Source organism: Bos indicus, chromosome 23 (assembly GCF_029378745.1).
Source record: "Bos indicus isolate NIAB-ARS_2022 breed Sahiwal x Tharparkar chromosome 23, NIAB-ARS_B.indTharparkar_mat_pri_1.0, whole genome shotgun sequence".
Classification (NCBI taxonomy): Eukaryota; Metazoa; Chordata; class Mammalia; order Artiodactyla; family Bovidae; genus Bos; species Bos indicus.
In genome coordinates, this window is record NC_091782.1 from 25,920,064 (window position 1) to 25,943,718 (window position 23,655).

The following is a 23,655-nucleotide window of genomic DNA, read 5'->3' on the forward strand; positions in this document are numbered from 1 at the left end:
ATGGAGGATGGCTTGGTTCAATTGGACCTGCATGGCCTGGGCCAGGGCAGCCACTGCTCAGCCTCCCCACTCCCAGCCACAGCATAGGAGCCATGCAGCGCTTCCCCAGCTGGATCCACAGAGCATGCCTGGCGGCTTGTGGGCACCACTGAGCTGAGCTGGCCAGAGTGATGTGTGGGTGTGTATGCTTTTCCTCATGATGGTCAGTGAAATGTTTCTCCCCCAGGTAGGTGTGGGCACCCACCGGGAAGCTCAAGGTTGAGTTAGCTGATGAATATCAGCCCTGCCATTATGAACCAGTTAAGGGTGTGAATGTCATTATATCTGTGTAAACCACACATCAGCATCCTCTGCCCATTTTCTTACAGACTCAGCAGTACAGTAGCCAGGACAAAATGGTGGTGATTTAGTCACGAAGTCCTGTCTGACTCTTGCGATAGAATGGCCCAGCACAAATAAGACTAGGTTCTTAGTGGAGATTTGAGATTGTCTTCTTTTCTTCACAGATGACTTCTGCTAAAGGACTTTTAATTTCTCCAGGCCTTCTGACTCTCTTCTCCAAGCTAACATATTAGTGAAATTCAGTGGAAAGTCCCCTCCCATGCGCTAAAATCAAAGAGTGCCTTGAAAAACCAAACTACTTCACAGATTTTACTTGTCCTGATCATGCAGTTCCCCCACAAAGAAACACATGAAGAGATAGTATTTTGGGGGGACAAAAAAGACAAGATCATTTTCAATCTCAGATTTCTGGCTTTTAGTTAAAATCTTAACTCTGGATTTTGACTTTATTATTATGAAGGAGGATCTGCTTCACAGGAGATCCTGTGAAGTTATTAAGTTAAGTTATTCCTTAACATTTTCAGGATGAAAACCACAAGGAAGAATATACTTTAACATGAGAGTTCTGGCATTGCCAACTCATGTGGAAAACCCTATGAACTGCCTAGAGCTTGAACTAAGAAGCTGCAGAGGACTTCTGCTCATGCCACTGCAGTGCCTTTCCTGATGCTTTTCCTCCTAATGAAAATCCACTTCAATAATATTATGTGTCCTTTAGGTTACTCCTCCTCTAAGAGCTAGCGTTCATCCTAGACAGAATTAGAAGTCAGAGATAATGCATTTGTATCCTAGCTCTATTGGCTGTGTGACCTTAGAAAAGTTACCACCCCTCTGTTTTTCAAGTGTTTCTTGTAGAACAAATAGGTTAACTCACCTAACCCTAAAGTCCCTTGATGCACTAACATCCTTATGCGTGTGTGCTCAGTCACTTCAGTTGTGTCCAACTCTTTGCAACCCTATGGACTATAGCCCATCAGGCTCCTCTGTCCATGGAATTCTCCAGGTAAAAATACTGGAGTGGGTTGCCATTTCCTACTCCAGGGAATCTTCTAGACCCAGGGATAGAAATGGCATCTTCTGCATTGCAGGGGGATTCTTTACCCACTGAGCCACCTGGGAAGCCCACTAACATCCTCAGGTTATTTTAAAAGACCAGATCCCACAGAATGTCAGCTGAGAAGATGGCTGAAACGCTCTATCTCAGGGTTTGTCTCCAAGGTAGTTTAATAAATATAATGGGGTAAACATGAAGTCAACAGTTCATTCCACAAATACTTATTGAGCCTTACTATGTTCTAGGGATTGTAATAGGCACAGAGCATAAAGTGAAATAACCACCATAGATACAGAAACCAACCAAATTTCATGTTGGTTATTGGACCAGCATCTTGGAGTAGGAATATACAGTGGTCATCCTCTTCTAAAGTTGTTTATAACTGGAAGGTCTGCTTGTTATTGATGGCTGATTTTTGACTTGGACAGGACTGAATATTCTGACACTTAAGCCTTTAAAGATTAAGCTTATTCCTTTTATGAAGTAATTAAACGTATTTCCTAAAACCCTATCTGGGGTAGAGTTTATTAGTCACTGTCACAATCTTAGGGCTGACTGCAGTTTCATTGCAATAGCATATTCCCCGCCCACCTGTCTGGGAAATTATCTCACTAAACTTTTATCATCTTTCACTTGGAAATAGCAATGTAGCCAACCCCCACTGAACTAGAGGAAATGTAAGTTTCTCTTCTGCTTTCTTGACCTTATGATTTCCTTTGATGTAAGACCTATTCGTGACCTGTCTTCAGCAATAACTCCTCCTAAGATCTTCACAAGTCTGGGCTTCCTCCTTAGTTACTACTAACTCATTACCATCTTAGGGCTTCTCACAAATCATTTAAAGTTCCTCCGAGCAGTCCTAAACTGATCTCACTGGGCCGAATGCAGAGAGATGGATGGAGATGAAGAGGAGTTTCCTGCTGATTTTTCTCCCATCCCATCGCTACATAAGAAACAACTGCTTCTGCTGCTAATAAGCCGCTTTCTATTAATTCGTTGGTGAAAAGGGAGGAAAATTAAGGTTTCTACCTGGCCCCGCCCCACAGCTGGGGAAAAAAAAATGCATGAGGAAGGTTTAAGAACTTTATGTTCCCATTCAGGTTCAAAGCTTCTCTCACAGAAGCTGGCCCCCAGGTCCCCTTTACTAATTGCTCAAATCGCTCCGTTCTTACAAGTTTCTCTCCCTCCAAGCCGCCCCCCAACCCGCGCCACCCGCAGTCTCTGAAGGAAAAGGTGTTCTGTTAAACAAGAAAACCTGCGCTAGGTCTTTGAAGTGCAGAAGCCACCGACGAAGACCGAAAGCCTCGCTTTCCCGCCTTCCTGGTTCACGTCGAGAGGGGCTTCTGTTCCCCGAACTTGAACTTCAGGCTCCAAGCAGAGGCAGGTGAGAACCGTCGTCCCCGCCCCGCCCATAGCCCCCTCTTCCCCAGAGCATTGGAAGCCCGTGCTCCACGAACTGTGCACTCGCAGCCCGCACCCACCTTGCAGTCCCGACCGCCCACCGCCCCGCCCCCTCTCTCGCCCCGCCCTCGTCTCCGCCCCGCCCCTCGCTTCTCCTGCCCCCAACGTTGTCTCCTACCTCGCTGCTCTCCCTCTTTACGTTCTTCCTTTCCTCCTCCTAGCTTCCTCCAGACAGAACTTAGTCACTTTTTTAAAGTACCTTTTTAAAAAAAAATTCCAGTTTATGGGAAAGTTTCAAAAAGGGTCAGAGGAATCCCCTTCCGCCATTTATCTGAAGTCGCCCGTCGTCTTCTTTTGCCGCATTTACCCTGCGTCAGTAGGAGGGGTCCTCTCTCCCTCCCCAGCCACCCGGGGGTCTCTCTGCCACCCACTGAGGGCCTGCAGTTCCAGGGACGGGAAGCCGACTGTGATGTTAAAGAGTTAAAGAACTGCAAAACCTTCCTCATGAAGGAACGGGTGACCTTGAGTACCTTCTCAGACCTCGGGGCGGAGTGGGGAGAAGGAATCCCTGGGCCGCTGATCTGGCTGCTATTCACTCTTGAAGTGAGGGAGTTTATTGGGCTTATTCCAGTCAGATTCTTGGCTGAAAGCAAAGGAAAGTAGGTCCTCAGAGACAGACCCAGGGCGAGGGTGTCCCCGTCCAGGACCGTCTGAGTTGGATTCTGCAGTTTGGGAACTTGGCGCTCACCAAGGGAAAGCTAGAATGAAAAAGAGAAAAGGGAAAGAAGAAAGAAAAAAGTACTCCAGTGAAAGAACAAACAGAGCCCCAAACAAAACAAAACCTACATGTTCTGGCTTCCCACTTCCTCTGTTTGCAGTAAAGGTTTTCCTGAGCAACTACAAAACAAAATACAGAAGTGATAATTCTTGGTGCAAGACGTTGGCTGCTAAGGAACCTAGAGAAATTTACACTTAAGTTCCACCCTTGACAGTGAAATTGCTCAGGCTTTGTCAGCGTGCTTCTAGTTCTGTTGCAGCTACAACCAGATGTGTAGCTTCCAGAGTACAGTGTAGGCGACTGGGGGGCTGTTTGCATCTGAAACACTGAGCATTCTGAGGCCAGGCTCTTGGTCTAGTGGGCTCAACCTGAAACTGCACACTTCAGATGGAACTCAAACCCACAGTCTTCTAACTGAAACCACACAGTCTGTCTTAGGACTTAGTGAAGCTCAGGTTCTTTTTGTCTGGGCCAGAAGCAATTCAGCAAAGTGATAGGTAAGAAGTAGATTTTTAATAGCCTTTGTAAAGAGGTTGCAGGAAAATGGGGCTCTAGAGGATGGTCATGTCCCAAGTCTCAGGAGAGTTATGGAATAGGCTAGCAAGTGAGGGTCTTTAGCTTTGGGTAGGAAGGAATTCAAGAGCGGAGCCATAGAAAAGTGAAAGCATAGATACACAGTCCATAGGCAGAATGAGGTCTGTCTCAGAAAGTGAGAATGGTCCCCAAAATATGAGGTAGTTAGTTTTTATGAGCTGGATAATTTCACAGGCTAAAGAGTGGGAGGATTATTCCAACTATCTTGGGGTAAAGAGGTGGAGGTTTCTAGAAATTGAGCCACCACCCAGTTGGGACCTTTTATGGTCAGCCTCAGAACTGTCGTGGCACCTGTGGGCATGTCAGTTAGCATATGCTGATAATTACAATGAGTGTATACTGAAGCTCAAAGTCTACTAAAAGTCAAATCTTGCTGCCATCTTGGGCCTAAACAGTCTATTTGGTTCTAACCAGTTTATGTCATATCCTCAATGGCTGTGTTGTGCCCTGCCCCCTTCCCTCCTGTGTCAGACCTGTCTGTGGTCTTAGGTTCTTTTAATTTTAAAAAGTTAATTGCTAATACTAAAATATTAGGAGACTTGTTATAAAATCTGGATTTCCAGTTTTTGGGGGAAAAAGATTCATTCTTTCCATCAACCCTGGACCTTTATTTCCTCACATTTTAGCAGAAGACAGTTATTAGATACATTACATTGCTGTCTTTACCACGCCAGATGCACATGTTGCTTCCTGTCCAGTCCCTGTGGGAATTTGAGTGTGGGCCCCTGCCCTAGCTCTCTGCCCCCTGGGAGCACTCCTCCCTAGAAGGCTGACCCTCATCTTCTGTACTTAGCCTACTCTCATACCTCCCAGGGACTCTTTGGAGCCTTGCCCTGCCTCTCCCAAGTCTTGAGAAAATATTTTAGGAAGTCAAGTTGAAGCCATCAGTTGATATAAAACCAAAGGAAACTGAAGAGAAAAGGAAATGAATATGGTCATAGATGACAAACAAATTTTACTTCATCAACATAAATAAAAAGGAGTTGATGAAAGACTATTAGAAGACCTATGATAGGATATGGTTATTATTAACATTGGTATCCTGTGCTTCATTCTTTCCCTCTTCTAGTCCCATGACTTAATTGTTTGTTGAAAATAATAACAGTTCTCTTTATTGAATATTTACCATACACAAAAGATGAACTCCCTAGGTCGGTAGGTGCCCAAGAGAATGCACTGGTCATAGCAAACACCCTCTTCCAACAATGTGAGAGATGACTACGCTACGCATAGACATCATAGATGGTCAATACCCAAATCAGATTGATTATATTCTTTACAGCCAAAGATGGAGAAGCTCTCTACAGTCAGCAAAAACTACACTGAGAGCTGACTGTGGCTCAGATCATGATCTCTTTATTACAAAATTCAGACTTAAATTGAAGAAAGTGGGAAAAACCACTAGACCATTCAGGTATGACCTAAATCAAATCCCTTATGATGATACAGTGGAAGTGACAAATAGTTTTAAGGGATTAGATCTGATAGACAGAGTGCCTGAAGAACTGTGGATGGAAGTCTGTAACATTGTACAGAAGGCCATGATCAAAACCATCCCCAAGAAAAAGCAATGCAAAAGGGCAAAATGGTTGTCTGAGGAGCCTTACAAATAGCTATGAAAAGAAGAGAGGTGAAAAGCAAAGGAGAAAAGGAAAGATATACCCAGGTAAATTCAGAGTTCCAAAGAATAGCAAGGATAAGAAAGTGTTCCTAAGTGATCAATGCAAAGAAATAGAGGAAGAGAGTAGAATGGAAAAGACTAGAGATTTCTTCAAGAAAATTAGAGATGCCAAGGTAACATTTCATGCAAAAATGGGCACAATAAAGGACAGGGATGGTATGGACCTAACAGAAGTAAAAGATACTAAGAAGAGGTGGCAAGAATATACAGAAGAACTATGCAAAAAAGATCTTCATGACCCAGATAACCATGATGGTGTGATCACTCACCTAGAGCCAGACAAAGTCAAATGGACTTTAGGAAGCATCACTACGAACCAAGCTAGTGGAAGTGATAGAATTCCAGCTGAGCTATTTCAAATCCTAAAAGACAATGCTGTGAAAGTGCTGCACTCAATATGCCAGCAAATTTGGAAAACTTTGCAGTGGCCACAAGACTGGAAAAGGTCAGTTTTTATTCTAATCCCAAAGAAAGGCAATGCCAAAGAATGTTCAAACTACTGCACAATTTTACTCATCTCACATGCTAGCAAAGTAATGCTCATGCTCAAAACTGTCCAAGCTAGGCTTCTCAGTATGTGAACTGAGAACTTCCAGATGTTCAAGCTAGATTTAGAAAAGGCAGAGGAAGCAGATATCAAATTGCCAAGATCCATTGGATCATAGAAAAAGCAAGAGAATTCCAGGAAAACATCTGCTTCATTGACTATGCTAAAGCCTTTGACTGTGTGGATCACAACGAACTGTGGAAAATTCTTCAAGAGATGGGAATACCAGACCATTTTACCTGCCTCCGGAGAAATCTGTATGCAGGTCAAGAAGCAGTCAGAACTGGACATGTAACAACAGACTGATTCCAAATCAGGAACCTAACCTCACTGCTCCTTGTGTATGGTTCAGTTCAGTTCAGTCACTCAGTCGTGTCCAGCTCTTTGTGACCCCATATACTACAGCACACCAGGCTTCCCTATCCATCACCAACTCCCAGAACTTGCTCAAACTTGTGTCCATCCAGTCAGTGATGCCATCAAGCCATCTCATCCTCTATCGTCCCCTTTTCCTCCTGCCTTCAATCTTTCCTAGCATCAGGGTCTTTTCCAATGAGTCAGTTCTTTGCATCAGGTGGCCAAAGTATTGGAGCTTCAACTTCAACATCAGTCCTTCCAATGACTATTCAGGACTGATTTCCTTTAGGATTGACTGGTTTGATCTCCTTGCAGTCCAGGGGACTCTCAAGAGTCTTCTCCAACACCATAGTTCAAAAGCATCAATTATTCAGTGCTCAGCTTGCTTTATGGTCCAACTCTCACATCCATACATGACTACTGGAAAAACCATAGCTTTGACTAGACAGACCTTTGTTTGCAAAGTAATGTCTCTGCTTTTTAATATGCTTTCTAGGTTGGGCATAGCTTTTCTTCCAAGGAGCAAGAGTCTTTTAATTTCATGGCCGCAGTCACCATCTGCAGTGATTTTGGAGCCCAGGAAAATAAAGTCTCTCACTGTTTCCATTGTTTCCCTATCTATTTGCCATGAATTGATGGGACCGGATGCCATGACCTTAGTTTTCTTAATGTTGAGTTTTAAGCCAACTCTTTCCCTCTCCTCTTTCATTTTCATCAAGAGGCTCTTTAGTTCTTCTTTGCTTTCTTTAGTTCCTCTTTGACACCACCATAAGGGTGGTGTCATCTGCATATTATTGATATTTCTCCCGGCAGTCTTGATTGCAGCTTGTGCTTCATCCAGCCTCACATTTCGCATGATGTCCTTGGTATATAAGTTAAAACAGCAGGGTGACAATATACAGCCTTGACATACTCCTTTCCTGATTTGAAACTAGTCTGTTGTTCCCTGTCCAGTTCTGACTATTGCTTCTTGACCTGCATACAGATTTCTCGGGAGGCAGGTAATGGTCTGGTAGACTGCGATGGTAGATGAGCAATATTGCATAAGGTGATGAAATTGTATAGAATTTAATACACACATACAGATGAGTACAAGTAAAACTGGGGAAATCAGAATAAGATCAGCAGGTTGTATCATTTGATTGTAAAATAGTATTGTAGTTTTGTAAACTATAACCACTGGGATAAACTGGATAGTGTACAGAAGAGCTCTCTGTTTTATTTCTTACAATGGCATGTAAATCTACAATTATCTCAATTATTTTAAGTAAACAACCAAAAAATTATATTTTTTCCTGAAAACAAGGAAATTTTAAATTCTTTATTAATTTGAAAAAAATTCCAACTTGCTTTGAATCCATAAATGCTCATTATAATAAGCAAAAGACATTGTCTAAATAAAAAACATACAAGTCTTTTACCCTACTTAAAAAAAAACCCCACTGAGAGTCATCTGGAATAATGTCTTCTCAGGGAAAACATGCTAGCACCTACTAATGATTTCCTTCCCCTTTTTGATGTTCACGAAATGACCTTCAAGAACTTTGCCCAGGACTGGCTCCTACCATTGGAAGAATCAACTTTCTTCCCCCTTTCCCAAATTGGAACAGTGTGTGCCCATCGACAGTCCTCTGGCACCCATCCCTGGCTCCATAGTCCCTGGAAGCCTGCCAATGACCTTCTCATATACAAATTCTATTGGTATCCCAGCTGGAGTAGGTCCAGGCTTGGAGACATAGCTCATTTAAAGGCAAGTATGCCTTCTCTAATAGTATCACACACAGTTTGTGCTTTGGTATCTTCCTACTGATATTTGTATGATGTGTATCCAACATCATGAAAGTTAGAGCAGGTAAGGTGTTCTGAGGCGGAAGCCAGGAGGTCCTGAATGCAAATCCACATCCCATGATTTTCTAGAAATATGATCTTGGGCTAATTGATCCAATTCTCTGAGCTTCAGTTTGCCCATCTGCAAAATAGAACCAATAGGACCAGTAGTAGCTACCATTATTGTTAGGTGGTAAGATAATAGTGAAAAATAAATGAGATGGTATTTGTAAGAGTGCTGAGCACAAATTGATAGTAACAACAAAACAGATGAGATGAATATATCTGCTTCCTCATCAATGTGTGAATACATGTGAATGCATGGGACTTCAGAACTGGAAGGTCCTGGAGAACTTGTCCAGTCCTCCCTCCCACTTAATGAGACCAGTGTTCATGAAACAGCAGATTTCAGCATTAAACTCCATCACCCATTACCATCACAACTTCTGTACCTGAGCAACATACCTGTACCTGCTATGCTCTGTCAAAACTTGGAAAAGCCCTCTTCTTTGGTCCAGGTACTTTAAACCTCTAGCTCATTAATTCTTACTACAATTCTGTAATGAATGCCCACTTATCTTCATTTTACAGCTGTGAAAAATGAGGCTTAGAGACGTTAAGTAACTTGTCCAAGGTCACACAGTTAGTAAATGGGATTCAGCCCAATTCTGTCTGAATCTGAAGTCCTTGCTCTTTTCTACACTATTTCACTACTTTAAAAAATGTGTTTATTTTTTTCAAGTCTCGTCCCCCTTTTCTGTATAACTTTTGCTATGGACTGAATGATGCCGTCCCAAAATTTGTATGTTGAAGCTTTAACCTCCAATATGATAGTATTTGAGGATGGGCCTTCAGGAAGTATTTAGGATTAGATGAAGTCATGAGAGTGGGGCCCTCACAGTAGGATTAGTGCCCTTATAAGAAGACTTCCCTGGTGGTCCAGCGGCTAAGATTCCAAACTCCCAATGCAGGGAGCCTGGGTCAGGGAATTAGATCCCGCATACTGCAACTAAAGATTCTGGATGCCACAAAAAAGATCAGAAATGCCACAACCAAGACTCAATTCAGCCAAATAAATAAAATAAATATTTTTTAAAAATCATTATAAGAAAAAGAAAAAGGAAAGACACAAAAGAGCCCTCCCCACCTCCCTCATCCTTGCCCCCATCCCATGCACACAAGGTTCTGTGAGCACTCAGCAAGATGGTGGTCACCTACAAGTCAAAAGTCAAGAAAGGAGGCCTGCCTCAGAATGAAGCCTACCTTTGCTAACACCTTGATCTTGGAGTTCCTCGTCTTTAGAATGTGAGAAATAAATGTCTGTTGATTAAGTCTCAGTCTGTTAAGTCTCAGTCTGTGTATTTTGTTCTGACACTGTCCAAACAAACTCAGACACTTGCTGCATTCTTACCTTCCTTTTCCAAACCTGACCTCATTCAAGGGCTTGCATTTCAGCCTGTCCATCTCTCAGCTCCCAGCCTCCTGCCCTTCCCATTGTCCACTGAAGTTGGGTTATGACAATAGATTTCTTTGAAAGAAAATAGAAGAACGATGAAAAGTGGCCTAATTTCATTTTTAAATGTGCAGTAATTTTTGTGGTAATTATTTGCAAGAAAGATAATTGGACTACCTACTTAATATTTTGGGGCCTCCCTCATGGTTCAGATGGTAAAGAATCTGCCTGCAATGCGGGAGACCCGGGTTCGATCTCTGGGTTGGGAAGACCCCCCGTGGAGAAGGAAATGGCAATCCACTCTAGTATTCTTGCCTGGAGAATTTCATGGACAGAAGAAGAGCCTGGTGGGCTACAATCCATGGGGGTCCCAAAAAGTCACACATGACTGAGCGACTACTAACACTTTCACTACTTAACACTTCAATACTCTATTTAGGGTTAGTAATGTTTAATTAACACTCCTCACATTTTACATGAAAAATGATCAATGAAAAGTATGTACCAGTCAGGATTCTCTGCAGTAAGCAACAGAAGTCAATTCTGACTAAGTTAAGCACAAACAGGATTTTTTTTTTCTTTTTAATATTGGGAAGGTCATAGAATTTTCTGGAGTATAAAAACCACATTGTGGAACAGACATCCATGATGATGTTTAGATTCATGTGGATACCTAGTGAAAATGTACTGGTTAAGCCAGGATGCAATTTGGTGACCCAAGCATGATCTTGAAGGATAAAGACACCCTTGGCTATAAAAATGGGAAAGCATGGCCTTGAGGTTTAAATTAAGTTTACATGATAGATGACAACCACTATTTCTAATTTAACTCAAGTACAAACACATGTACCATCTCATAAATCTTACAAAATTGAATCTACAGGGCACTGTAAATAATGCATATATCCTATCAGTTGTATTGCAAATACAGACTAACAAGCCCGATGTTAAATAGCCACCTAATTTATTTGTGCATATTTAAGGCTCAAAGTTGCCCCCCAAACTCTCACAATCATTTTGAAGCCACTTTTAAAAATTTGAGAGGGGTTAAATTTAATGGATTAAATCCATTAAAATGGGTTATTGGCGGTCATTCAGACTCAGGGCAAGCAGCCAGTCCTGACATTCTGACTGTGAGGGTTGCAATACAAAACAGCTCATTATTTCTTCCTCCCACCAGAACAGAAAGCACCTTTGTCCGCTCTACAGATGGTTGCTGTAAGTCACCAAGATGCCTTCACTTCTGCTGGCTGCAGGTTAGAGAGATAGGGTGAGAAATAATAATAGATGGTCTTTGGACACCTTTGTCTGGGACACCCTTGGGGTCTAACTTGACATTTTCTCAGGCCATCTTCGAGGACTATCAATACAACCTGAAAGTGTGGTTTCACTGTTATTTGCTGCAGTGAAAGAGGAAACGCCCCACCAACGTTCCCTGTTGCACCATCTTGCTACTTGTAAGATAAGAGAGAAAAACAATGGTAACACAAACTCCCAGCTCTTATTGAGCAGACACTATGTGCCTGGGATTGGGCCAAGCACTTAGATGCTTTCTATCCTTTTATCCTCATGAGAATTCTGTGCAGAGGGCTCTGCTACATCTCTGTTTTACAAATGAGGAACCTGAAGATCTGAAAGGCTGTGCAACTTCTTCAAGGACAAACACATAAATAGAGAAAGAGAGAGCCTGGAATTAGAATCCAGTCTGTGATGGAGCCACCATGCCTTGCTTTGCTCCTTTCTTGTGGGACCCCGGCTTTTCTTTCCTTCTTAGCATTTTTACTAACAAGGACTGCAGTCTCTCAATGCCCTCCAATTCTTTTCACACCTCTCTCTCTTACCTGTTAGTCCCATGGCAATGCCCTTGGAGTGTAACTATTAGCATTGCTCGCTGGGAAGTCTCTGTGTTCTTACTGGAACATCACAGAACACAGTTGGCCTTTGAACAACATGAGTTTGAACCCATGTGTGCATCCATATATACATGGATTTTTTTTCTCATTAGTAAATGCTACAGGCCTACACAATCCGACGTTGATTGAATCCATGAATGTAGAGAATCAGCTATAAATTATATGCAGATTTTTGACTGCAGGAGAGTAAGGTACCCACACTGTTCAAGGATCAACTGGAATGAAATTATTAAAACCAAATGACCACTATCTTAGGGGCCTCTATTTATCTCCCACCCTTTCAGATCATGGTATCTTGGCCTCTTTTCTGAGTTTTCAGCCTCAAATTTCTTTGATTAATATTTAAAAGTACAAGATATTTTAGAACACTAGAACTCTAAAATATATAACTCAAAACAAGAGAAGAAAGTCATCAAGTATATTTTGATGGCTGTGGTTATTACACTGTCTTGTAGTGTGTGTGTGCTCAGTCACTCAGTCATGTCCAGCTCTTTGCAACCCATGGACTGTAGACTGCCAGGCTCCTCTATCTGTGGAATTTTTCAGCAAGAGTACTGGAGTGGATTGCCATTTCCTACTCCAGGGGATCTTTCCCACCCAGAAATCGAACCTGTGTCTCTTGGCAGGTGGATTCTTTACCACTGTGTCACGTGGGAAGCCCTATTGTAGTAGTTACTCTTTTTGGCCACATTGCTCAGCTTGTGGGATCTTAGTTCCCTGACCAGGGATTGGACCCAGGACTGCTGCAGTGAAAGTGCTGAGTCCTAACCACTGGACTGCCAGGGAATTACCTGTAGTTATAATCTTTTAAGTGGTGGTCTCCATTGTTAAGTTATGATCTTCCTTGAGGGCTGGAACTGTTTTATTCCTTTTTATATTTCTAGCACTTAGCTTAGTGCTTCAATAATGTTTGTTGAAAAATTAAAGAAAAATTAATAATTTAATCCTAAATAGACTAAAATAACTATCATTTGCAAAATGTCTGTTAATGTCAACTGGCATTAATGTCAATTTGTCAAACAGCCCTATTTGTCTTAAATTTTTGAGACCATGAAACATAAAATAACGTTTTTAGGTGACAGCTCCTTCTCATCTTGGCCTGGTTCTCTGTTTTGCCAACAAAATTTCCACTTCAGATGCCCACCAACCCCTCTATCACCAAACACCATCTGCTTAAATTGATATTACTGTGTTGGCCAGTCCCAGTGCCCTGAACAATGTAGACAATGGAGGATTCTACCTTCAGGTGGAGGGCAGAATAAGGTGGATACTTCTGGGTGTTACTTTTTTTTTTTTTGCCTGCCCTGTGGGGCATGTAGGATCTTAGTTCCCTGACCAAGCACTGAACCCATGCCCCCTGCATTGGGAGCATGGAATCTTAACCACTGAACCACCAGGCAAGTCCCCTGAATATTGCATGATATAGCATTTTGTAGAGCAAAACAAGGAACTGAAATACTTCTGAATATTTCCTATTTTTGTTTTCTGTCATTTCCAACCTTCTTTGCAAAAAAAGCTGGGGGTGGGGGAGAATCAAAATAGGGCCTGGCCTACTTTGGGGTCTCTCCATTTTATTGGTGGTCTAAAACATTCTCAACATAACACAAGTCGTAACTGACTCAGAACTCAAAGCAGCATCCACTGACTCCAAGTCCAGTGCACTTTGCAATAGATTAGGACTTTGCTTCTACTTGAATTTTACTCATCAGAAACCCATTCACTAATTTGGTGACAGAGGTGAGAGTGTGCCTTCCAATTTAGAAAAATGTCAATAATCCCAGGAACATTAATACACAAGAGGAAATTCAAATAACAATAAATTTAACCTCAGTTATGATTTTCCAAAAAGATACCAAGAACAAAGTAATATGATAATGAGGCACTGTTTTACATTTATGATACTACCAACAAAGTCTATACTGATCAATTTGAATGATGGGAGGATTATGCTGAAATCCTCCTTGATGCAGCAAGCTAGATTGCTATCATTTTGGAGAAAGCAGTTTGCTAACAGATACCACAGGCCCCCAAGATATGGTTCACACCCTCCCACTGGATCACTTGAGTACATAGGATTTAAATCAATTGAAGAAGATAACCATCTGAAGGAAGATACTGATTTTATGGAAGATGTACTATATAATATAAATAAATCTAAGTGCCTAGCAATACAAGATGGCTTTAAAAAATTATGCTACAGAGACTTCCCTGGAAGTCCAGTGGTTAAGACTCCACACTTTCAACAGTGCATTCAGTCCAAGGTCCCAGCAAACAGATCCAGGGTCACCCCTTGCTCCAGCTTCCAACCACCCTCCAACCTTTTTCCCGGTAGCAACTTTCAGAATCAGCCACTCAGCTGTCTGTGATCACCGGGTCCAGCCAACACCATTTTTTTTTAAGCTAAACTTCTTATTACCAATCAACCATGGGCTCCCAGATTTGTCAGAATTATTTCACTGAGATGCAGGCCACCATCTCTATGCATCTGCTGGCCTCCTACACCTACCCATCTCTGGGCTTCTCTTTCAACCTCAACGATGTGGCTCTGGAGGGTAGGGGCCACTTTTTCCTCGAATTGGCCAAGGGGGAGCATGATCGCCTCTTGAAAATGCAAAACCAGCATGGCAGCAGGGCCCTCTTCCTGAACATGCAGAAACCATCTCAAGATGAGTGGAGTAAAACCCAGGATGCTATGGAAGCCGCCCTTCTCCTGGAGAGAAACCTGTACCAGGCCCTTTTGGATCTACACGGCCTGGGTTCTGCCTGAGGAGACCCCCCACTTCTGTGACTTCCTGGAGAAGCACTTCCTAGATGAGGAGGTGAAATTCATCAAGAAGATGGGGGACCACCTGATCAACCTTGAAAGCTGGCTAGTCCCCAGGCTGGGCTGGGTGAATATCTCTTCAAAAGGCTCACCCTCAAGCACAACTCGGAGCCTCTGGAGCCCAGTGGGCTTTGAGGAGCCCCACTAATGTCAGGGCTTCTGCCTGAAGCCCCTCTCTGCAGCCACTAGGCAAATTTTTAACACCCTGGAGCCTTCTCCCAAGCCTTGGACCAAATGGAAACAATAAAGCTTTTAATAGCAAAAAAAAAAAAATTCTGCACTTCCCCTGCAGAGGGTACAAGTTTGATCCCTGGACAGGGCAGTAAGATCCCACAGGCCCTGTGACGTGGCCAAAAAAAAAAAAATTATGCTACAGCAAATGAAGGGAATGTTATACTGACATTAAAATTGTAATTAGGAATAATCTGTAATAGTATGTGAAAAGAGTGCTTTATGACATAATGTTTAGTTAAAAAATAAGAAACACAAAAGTACATATACTCAAAGATAACAAACAATAACATATATATATATATATATATATATATATATATATATATATATTATGAAAGAGAGAGAGAGGGAAATTTGAATGTAAGAGGTTTTTTTACCTCTTGATCTCTTGGGATCAGCACCTGAGGGGGAGTTGGACTGAGGCGGAGTGGAATTCCAGGAGGAACTTTCCTGGAAGTTGCAGTGGCTTTGGGGGAGGCAGCTCTTTTCAAGTTGGTGGGCATCTTTCCTCAAGGGAAACGTCTAAGAGAAAGGTTAATGGGAAAAACTAGAGTCTCCACTGCTGCAGCTGGTCTTGAGACCCACTCAGAAGTCATTTGTCTCCATCTTCTATCAATACTGTCCACGTTGGTGTCCCCGCCCCCTTAGCGAGCACTTTTGCTGGTCTAGGTGGCTTTCCTAAGCAGGATGACCAGGACTCTTAGGCCTTAGGAGTTTGAGCTCCTGGTCACTTTGCCCTTCTCAGGCTAAGGCTGCTGCAAGGGAGTACCAAGTAGATTATCTGCGGTCAAATACAATCTCCCATCCCCGCCCCCGCCAATGTATTGGGTTGGCCAAAAAGTTCATTTGGGTTTTTCCGCAGTTACGGAAAACAGGCCTACCTCAGGATGATTCTTTACCTGTTTGAGCAGGTGACTTCTTTCCAAGTTTGCTCATTTCTTGGTATGAGGAAGCTGAAGGGACTGGGCATTCGACAAAACTTGAATAGGATTCCTGCTGTGCACCCTGGTGGAACATCCTCTTCCTGGGAGCCAAGATCTGTAAGCCCTCAGAGCCCAGAGTTTCAGGAACAGGAGAAAAGAATTCTCCCAGTGACTCTGGGTGTGTGGGAAGGCAGGGCCTTGGTTCTTAGACACATGTATTCTGTCAGGGACACCACACCATAGAATGATGGTGGATTTAGGGAATATACTCCAAGGTACCTACGCCTCCCAGCCAGCCTCTCAGTTCTATGACAACTATTACATTGTTCTGTGTGGTGCAGTTCAGAATAGGGCTATGACCCCAGGGTCAGGTACCCACTACCACACTTTGTTTGCTACAAAGTATGTCCCTTACTCAAATGTGATCTTTTGCAGGATCTCCTTTTAGTAGATCAAACACTTTGTAAGCCCTTGAAAAATGGTGCTGAGGCCTGTAAAAAATTATTGTGTGTATGCTTAGTCACTCAGTCATGTCCGACTCTTTGCGACCCCATGTACTGCAGCACACCAGGCTCCTCTGTCCATGGGGATTCTCCAAGCAAGAATACTGGAGTGGGTTGCCATGACTTCTCCAGGGGATCTTCCTAACCCAGAGATCGAACCCAGATCTCCTGCATTGCAGGCAGATTCTTTACCAACTGAGCCACCAGGGAAGCCCCCCAAATTATTAAAGAACCTCAGTGGAGTTGGGAGACCAGAAGGGGGAGCTCTCATGCCCTGCTACAATAGCAGAGCCCAACAGGAAGAAGGGAGAAGGCAATGGCATCCCACTCCAGTACTCTTGCCTGGAAAATCCCATGGATGGAGGAGCCCAGTAGGCTGCATTCCATGGAGTTGCTAAGAGTCAGACACAACTGAGCGACTTCACTTTCACTTTTCACTTTCATGCATTGGAGAAGGAAATGGCAACCCACTCCAGTGTTCTTGCCTGGAGAATCCCAGGGACGGGGGAGCCTGGTGGGCTGCCGTCTATGGGGTCGCACAGAGTCGGACACGACTGAAGTGACTTAGCAGTAGCAGCAACAGGAAGAACACAGAGGCCTTTTCCCCAGTAAGGACTCAGCCAATGAAAAGCCTCAGACTCTTCTTTAAAGAAAAAAAATTACAGTCCTCCTGACTTCCTTTCCCCCTCTATAGAAGGGGTCTACTTCCCTTGCTGTTTTGGGACTTGCATGTGGCTTGCCAAACAGACCCCAAACTACAATTCTCTGCTGATCTGAATCAACACATCTTTGCTAGAGAAATACCTAGCAGTCTATTTGTTTCAGGGCAGCAGATCCTATAAATAGGAAAGACAAACTCAGAGCTGGAATGTATGCATTAAAAATTTTTTTTCTATTTACACTGAAGTATAGTTGATTTATAATGTATTAATTTCTACTGTACAGCAAAGTGATTCAGTTATACATATATATATATATATTCTTTTTTATATTATTTTCAATTATGGTTTATCACAGGATATTGAATATAGTTCCCTGTGCTACACAGTAGGATGTTGTTGTTTATCCATTCTATATATAATAGCTTATACCTGCTAACCCCAACCTCCAAATCCACCCCATGGACTATTTATTGATTCCAACCAAGATGAATTGTTGCCCCTTCCAGAGTAGGAGTTTAGTGAAGCTAATCTGGGTCTTCTTCAAGAGGTGGTGCTGTACCAGGGACATAGTGCTGGTCTTTGGTAGCAGCTGCAGCTAGAGCAGGCTTGCTGAGTGGGAGCTGGGCTTGTTGAGCCCATACCTGCCTTCCATCCCTCCAACTGTGGCTTCTTTGTTGTGCCAACAGCTGAGGCACAACAAAGAGGCTGGCTGATATCAACTGACTGAGTCATTTTGTCTCCTTAATGTGAGATATCTTCTGTGGTTTAGTTAAGAGTTCTGGGAGTGAAAACTGACTCAGATGCAGAAACTGCATGAGGAAGGGATCATGAGTTTGTACTGGGGAAGCTGCCCTTAGCCTCTTGATCATTCATCCTTGATTATTTTGGTTGGATAGATTGAACAGAATACTTTTGTTGTTACCCATTTATCGTGCCCATAAGAATGATCTGTTCTATTAACCGTCTCCACAGCTTTCTGTGTGGGCAAAGGTCCATATAGTCAAAGCTATGGTTTTTCCAGTAGCCATGTGTGGATATGAGAGTTGGACCATAAAGAAGGCTGAATGCCGAAGAATTGATGCTTCTGAACTGTGATGATGGAGAAGACTCTTGAGAGTTCGTTGGACAGCAAGAAGATCAAACAAGTCAATCCTAAAGGAAATCAACCCTGAGTATCCATTGGAAGGACTGATGCTGAAGCTGAAGCTCCATACTTTGGCCACCTGATGGCCTCACTGGAAAAGACCCTGATGCTGGAAAGTCTGAAGGCAGGAGGAGAAGGGGATAACAGAGGATGAGATGGTTGGATAACATCACTGACTCAATGGACATGAGTTTGGGCAAACTCTGGGAGAAGGTGAAAGACCAAGAAGCCTGGTGTGCTGCAGTCCATGGAGGTAGCCAAGAGTCAGACGTGACTGAGGGCCTGAACAACAACAGCTTTCTGTAGGTCAGGCCCTTCTTGCTGCCTCTCCAGCTTTGCCTCACTGCAACAGCTGAATGTACTTTATTTCTCATGGTTAAGGCACTCTCATGACCTCTTATATTTCAGGCTATTATCATTCCCATCAAGGAGCTCAGTTCTATAATGACATCTCTCACCATGAGCTTTGGACCATAAAGGAGAGTCCCCAGTGCGTTTCTCAGTGAATTTTATATCCTTCTTACCATATCCTGCCTTGCTACTTTGGTAAATGTCCTCTTGGCCCTCACATGGTAAACCTGGTTCAATTTCCCGCCTCATCTAATAAATCCACTCAAGTATACCCACTTCTGGAGAAGGAAATGGCACTCCAGTACTCTTGCCTGGAAAATCCCATGGATGGAGGAGCCTGGTAGGCTGCAGTCCATGGGGTCACTAAGAGTCGGACACGACTGAGCGACTTCACTTTCACTTTTCACTTTCATGCATTGGAGAAGGAAAAGGCAACCCACTCCAGTGTTCTTGCCTGGAGAATCCCAGGGATGGGGGAGCCTGGTGGGCCGCCATCTATGGGGTCGCACAGAGTCGAACACGACTGAAGCGACTTAGCAGCAGCATACCCCCTTCTATGAGACATTTGGTTCCTTTTTCCACTGCCTAAAAAAGAAGTCCAGCATTTATTGCTCATTGATTGTGGGCATCACTTTTCTAAGTGCCAAGGAAACATCTGAGTGGTATGTTCTGGGGGGTTCTAACAGTCCTATCGGCTGGGGAGTTCCCTGATGGCCCAGTGGTTAGGACTCTGTACTTTCACTGCCGAGGGCCAGGTTCAATCCCTAGTTGGGGAACTAAGTTCCCACCGACTGTGCAGGGCATCCAAGGGTAAAAAAGAAAGAAAGAATGTTCCCATATTAAATAACAACTTTATATTCTGCTTCCCATTGACCTCCCGTTGATCTGCTGGTACAAATCAGCCAGGATCCACAGCTCCTTCAAGGAACAGACTCTTTTCTCCTTAGCAGACCCAACTGTATCCCTGATGGTACTTGTTTTGACTTACTGGGTTATGTTATTGGCTATAATGGGTTATGATGGGTCTAGTGTCAGTAAGGCAAAAGTGGCAGAACCTGTTGGGGACACATGTTGTCCTGCAAGGCAGAGACCTCCAGAATGAGGACTTTCATTGCACTGCAAAGATCCACATCCCTTGTTTCCAGGCCTCAGGCTGTCCCAGTTGTAGCTTGAATTTAGGTGTAGCAGACTTGCCAAAGGGAATTCAACTTTTTCTGGAGCCTATTACTTTTATGCTTAAATCTTGAACCTGAGTTTCAGCTTCATCTACCCTCCAGCTATGGGATATGCACCCGTTCCACTGTACTCTGCCAAGGAGGCCCTCTGACTTTTCTGTTTAGCCTTTAATTACTCATTCATTACCCTCAGCCTTTGCTTGTCTTTCTCCTGAACTTCCATTGCCCCCAGGAACAGCCGTTTGATACCATTACCCTTATAATTATTAACTTGCTCCTGCTTCTCAAATACTGGTTCCATCACCTCAGCCAAAGCATGCCCTTCCAAAGGCATGCCCTCCCAGAAAACATCACCACTCCTAATACTGCTGCATGCCTGGCTTTATCCACGCTCCACCAGCCACCCACCATGGGCTCCTTATTTCTAGCCAGCTGGTGAGTGACCCAGCTTTAGCATCTGCTTTCTTGCACCCACTCTTATCACCACAAGCCAAGTTTCCCTGGGAGGCAGACTCTGCAGTGGAGATCAGCATGCTGGAGGCTTATTGGAGGATGCCCTTGGAGCAACATCTGTAGGGGTGTGAAGAGGCAGGATTGAACAGAGAAGAAAGTCTGACTGTGAGGCTGTCACTGTAGAGGCCTCTGCAGATTCCGTGAGGGTCCTGACAGAGCTGTCCTCAAATCCAAGACATTGGCCCAGCTTTGGATATGGGCTGTCCCTCGGAAGACGACATCTGTTTGGATGAAGCTGCTCACTTCAGCAGAGGGTGATTGGAGGGAGGGGGGACTTCAGTGGGATCTGCCAGTCACCCACCCTCCCTCTCCAAGCAGCTGGAGGAGGAGGCATAACACCACAATGTCCACCGCCACATTTTTGAAGTTGCTATAATTGTCTTTTAGTTTTTAAAGAAAAAATCAAGTCATTAAAAAAAAAATACTCAAGAGAAAAATGATGACATCCTTTTGTCCAGAGACTCCATGGTTTGTCCTGAGGAAGTTTCCCCCACCTGAAGAATGGTCCAGACCTCCCACAAAATAAATAGAAACTCAGGAGTGGCTTGGTCAGTGAAACTTCGATAGGGGGTTAGTTAGCCTGGCATGACTCACCTGTCCCCAACCTACCCAACCCAGACCCAAAACGGGTGTGTTGGGTGTGGATGCCAGTCTGCTCCATAGCCAGACAAGCAGGCAAACCCGTGTGACCCGAACAAAAACATGGAGGCCTGAGAAGTTCTGCTTGCAGAAGCAGAAGTGGCACCCACACTAAAAAAGAAACACAAATCTGATGCCCTAGACTTTGAAAACTGATTTATGTCTTTCCTGAAGTCTGGTGAAAACATGCAAGGACGTGTTACCACACTTCCTTAAAAAATTATAGTTCCTAAAAGTCCTATTTCAACAGCTCTCTCCACCAAAAAAAAAAAATTAATTCATAATCAACCTAAGAAAGGGAAACATTTATTTGAGCCAATTTGAGGATTACAACTAGGAGACAGTCTGTCAGAGAATTCTGAGAACCATTCCAAAGAGGTAAGGGGAGGCCAGTCTAGGTGTGATTTTGGAGAAGGGGGTGTGTGCAATCAAGCATATACCTTGGTAGAGTTACTGCCGTTTTCAAGGAATGATAGTGACAGTCGCTCAGTCACGTCTGACTTTTTGCGACCGCATGGACTGTAGCCCGACAGGATCCTCTGTCCATGGGATTTCCCAGGCAACTGGCGTGGGTTGCCATTCCCTTCTCCAGGGGATCTTCCTCACCCAGAGATCAAACCTGGGTCTCCTGCATCGCAGGCATATTCTTTTCTGTCTGAGCCAACAGGGAAGCCCATTTGAGGAATAAGTATCTTAGTTAATGGTTTTAGTGCTTCTCTAAGTCAGGGAAGAGCAGGAAACTGGATTCATAAAATTTTTTCCCTGAAAATACCTAACAACCTGAGAGCCGGTTCTCAGTTTTCCTGTAGCACAAAATACCTCATCTTGAATCCCTTTTGGGGTGTACCTCTTAATTTCAGTGTTTGGGAGGCATTTCATGACCATTTTGTCTACTCATTAGGGATGCTCACTTCCAGGTGGTCAGGTGAGGATTTGGTTGATGGACCACTCAATGTGCTATTACTGACTAGGCCCTGCTAACAGTAGCCAAAACCTCTGGATCACCTGCCTTACATTCCATTATGGTTCTAGGAAGTGGTTCCCTCATGTCATCTCTTCCCATTCCTAGAATTACACTATGACAATCATTGATCTCATAGAACTATATATTTGGTCAGTCTTTCAATTGATGCTTTTGAACTGTGGTGTTGGAGAAGACTCTTGAGAGTCCCTTGGACTGCAAGGAGATCCAACCAGTCCATTCTGAAGGAGATCAGCCCTGGGATTTCTTTGGAAGAAATGATGCTAAAGCTGAAACTCCAGTACTTAGGGCACCTCATGCGAAGAGTTGACTCATTGGAAAAGACTCTGATGCTGGGAGGGATTGGGGACAGGAGGAGAAGGGGACGACAGAGGATGAGATGGCTGGATGGCATCACTGACTCGATGGACGTGAGTCTGAGTGAACTCCGGGAGTTGGTGATGGACAGGGAGGCCTGGCGTGCTGCGATTCATGGGGTCACAAAGAGTCGGACATGACTGAGCGACTGATCTGATCTGATCTGATCTGAATCATTGGGTCTTCCCTGTAGCTCAAATGGTAAAGAATCTACCTGCAATGCAAGAGATCCGGGTTCGATTCCTGGGTCAGAAGGATCCTCTGGAGAAGGGAATAGCAGTCCATTCCAGTATTCTTGCCTGAAGAATCCCATGGACAGAGGAGCGTGGCAGGCTACAGTCCATGGAATTGCAAAGAGTTGGACATGACTGAGTGACTAACACCACACCAATCATCATTAATTTTATTGGAGGCTCAGTCACACATCTGTTAATGCAGGAAACAATAATCTTGTACAATAGGCAGAATAATAGTAATATAACTAGTAGCTATGTTATTAATAAAGTCATAAGTAAATATTTAAGTGACGAGCTTCCAGTAGGTGTGGCCCAGTATCTCCCAGGGTTGTCTAACCAGTCTGTTTTGCATCCATCACCATCTTTAAGGGAAATGGTATGTTGTTATAAGTTCACTAAAGATCTCTGCAGGTATGAGGCGAGCAGTGAATCATGGTGATCCCTTAAGGACAGACAAAAGAATGTTATCTTGTGAGGAGTTATGGCCGGTGTTAGAAGAACAATTGATATTTATGTTTGAGCTGGTATTACTGCCACTGGGTAGTCTGGCTAATGCAGATGCACAATGGACAGTAGGCAGGAGGGAGGAGGCCAAAGGGCAGAGAAAAAGTTTCTGTTCAAAATTTTCTTGTCTTGCCTTAAAATGTGAGTTTTTATTTCATCAGCTCATCCTAGGTTTCGTTCATCCAAGGCATTGTTAACAGATCTCTCTTTTCTACTGCAGGCAAACTCCAGAGACCTTTCCTCTACCCGTGGACTTAGTGCTTTCTTTCACAAGTATATATGCAAATCAGTTCTATGTATGCAAATCAATTAAGCCTTTCTCTGTACTTTTCCCTTCTCCCGTCCTCATTACTCTCAACAGCATGCAAAAGGCAAGCAAACTCATTAACCAGGGAGGGGAGCTGTAAATTGAGACCCTGTAACCCTTGAATCAGCAAATGTGTTGTGTTTTTTAACTCTGTATTTGACATGACACACTTCACCATAAGAGAATAACCCAAAAATAATTAAAATATATGAATCGACAACTTCTTTAGAGCAGTCGTTTCATTATTCTTAGGACTTCCTCTCCCTTTCTTAGTTTCACTGTCCATCAAAGTGTTTCCACCATGTTTTGTCTGGTATAGACTTGGCTGTTCCACTCGTCCTTTCAAAGAATGCT

The 23,655-nt window shown here is 43.5% G+C and overlaps 1 protein-coding gene across 7 annotated transcripts in view; it reads left to right on the forward strand.

The window, feature by feature from the left end:
• Nucleotides 1–23,655, forward strand: part of PAQR8 (progestin and adipoQ receptor family member 8) — a 115,412-nt gene that overhangs the window by 18,044 nt on the left and 73,713 nt on the right. The window contains exon 3 of one of the 7 annotated variants that reach the window (XR_011563411.1): nt 2,588–2,780. The exons of the other annotated variants lie outside the window; for them this stretch is intronic. The gene's annotated coding sequence lies outside the window, so the exon portion shown is untranslated. The remainder of the gene's footprint in view (nt 1–2,587; nt 2,781–23,655) is intronic. 7 annotated transcript variants of the gene reach the window in all.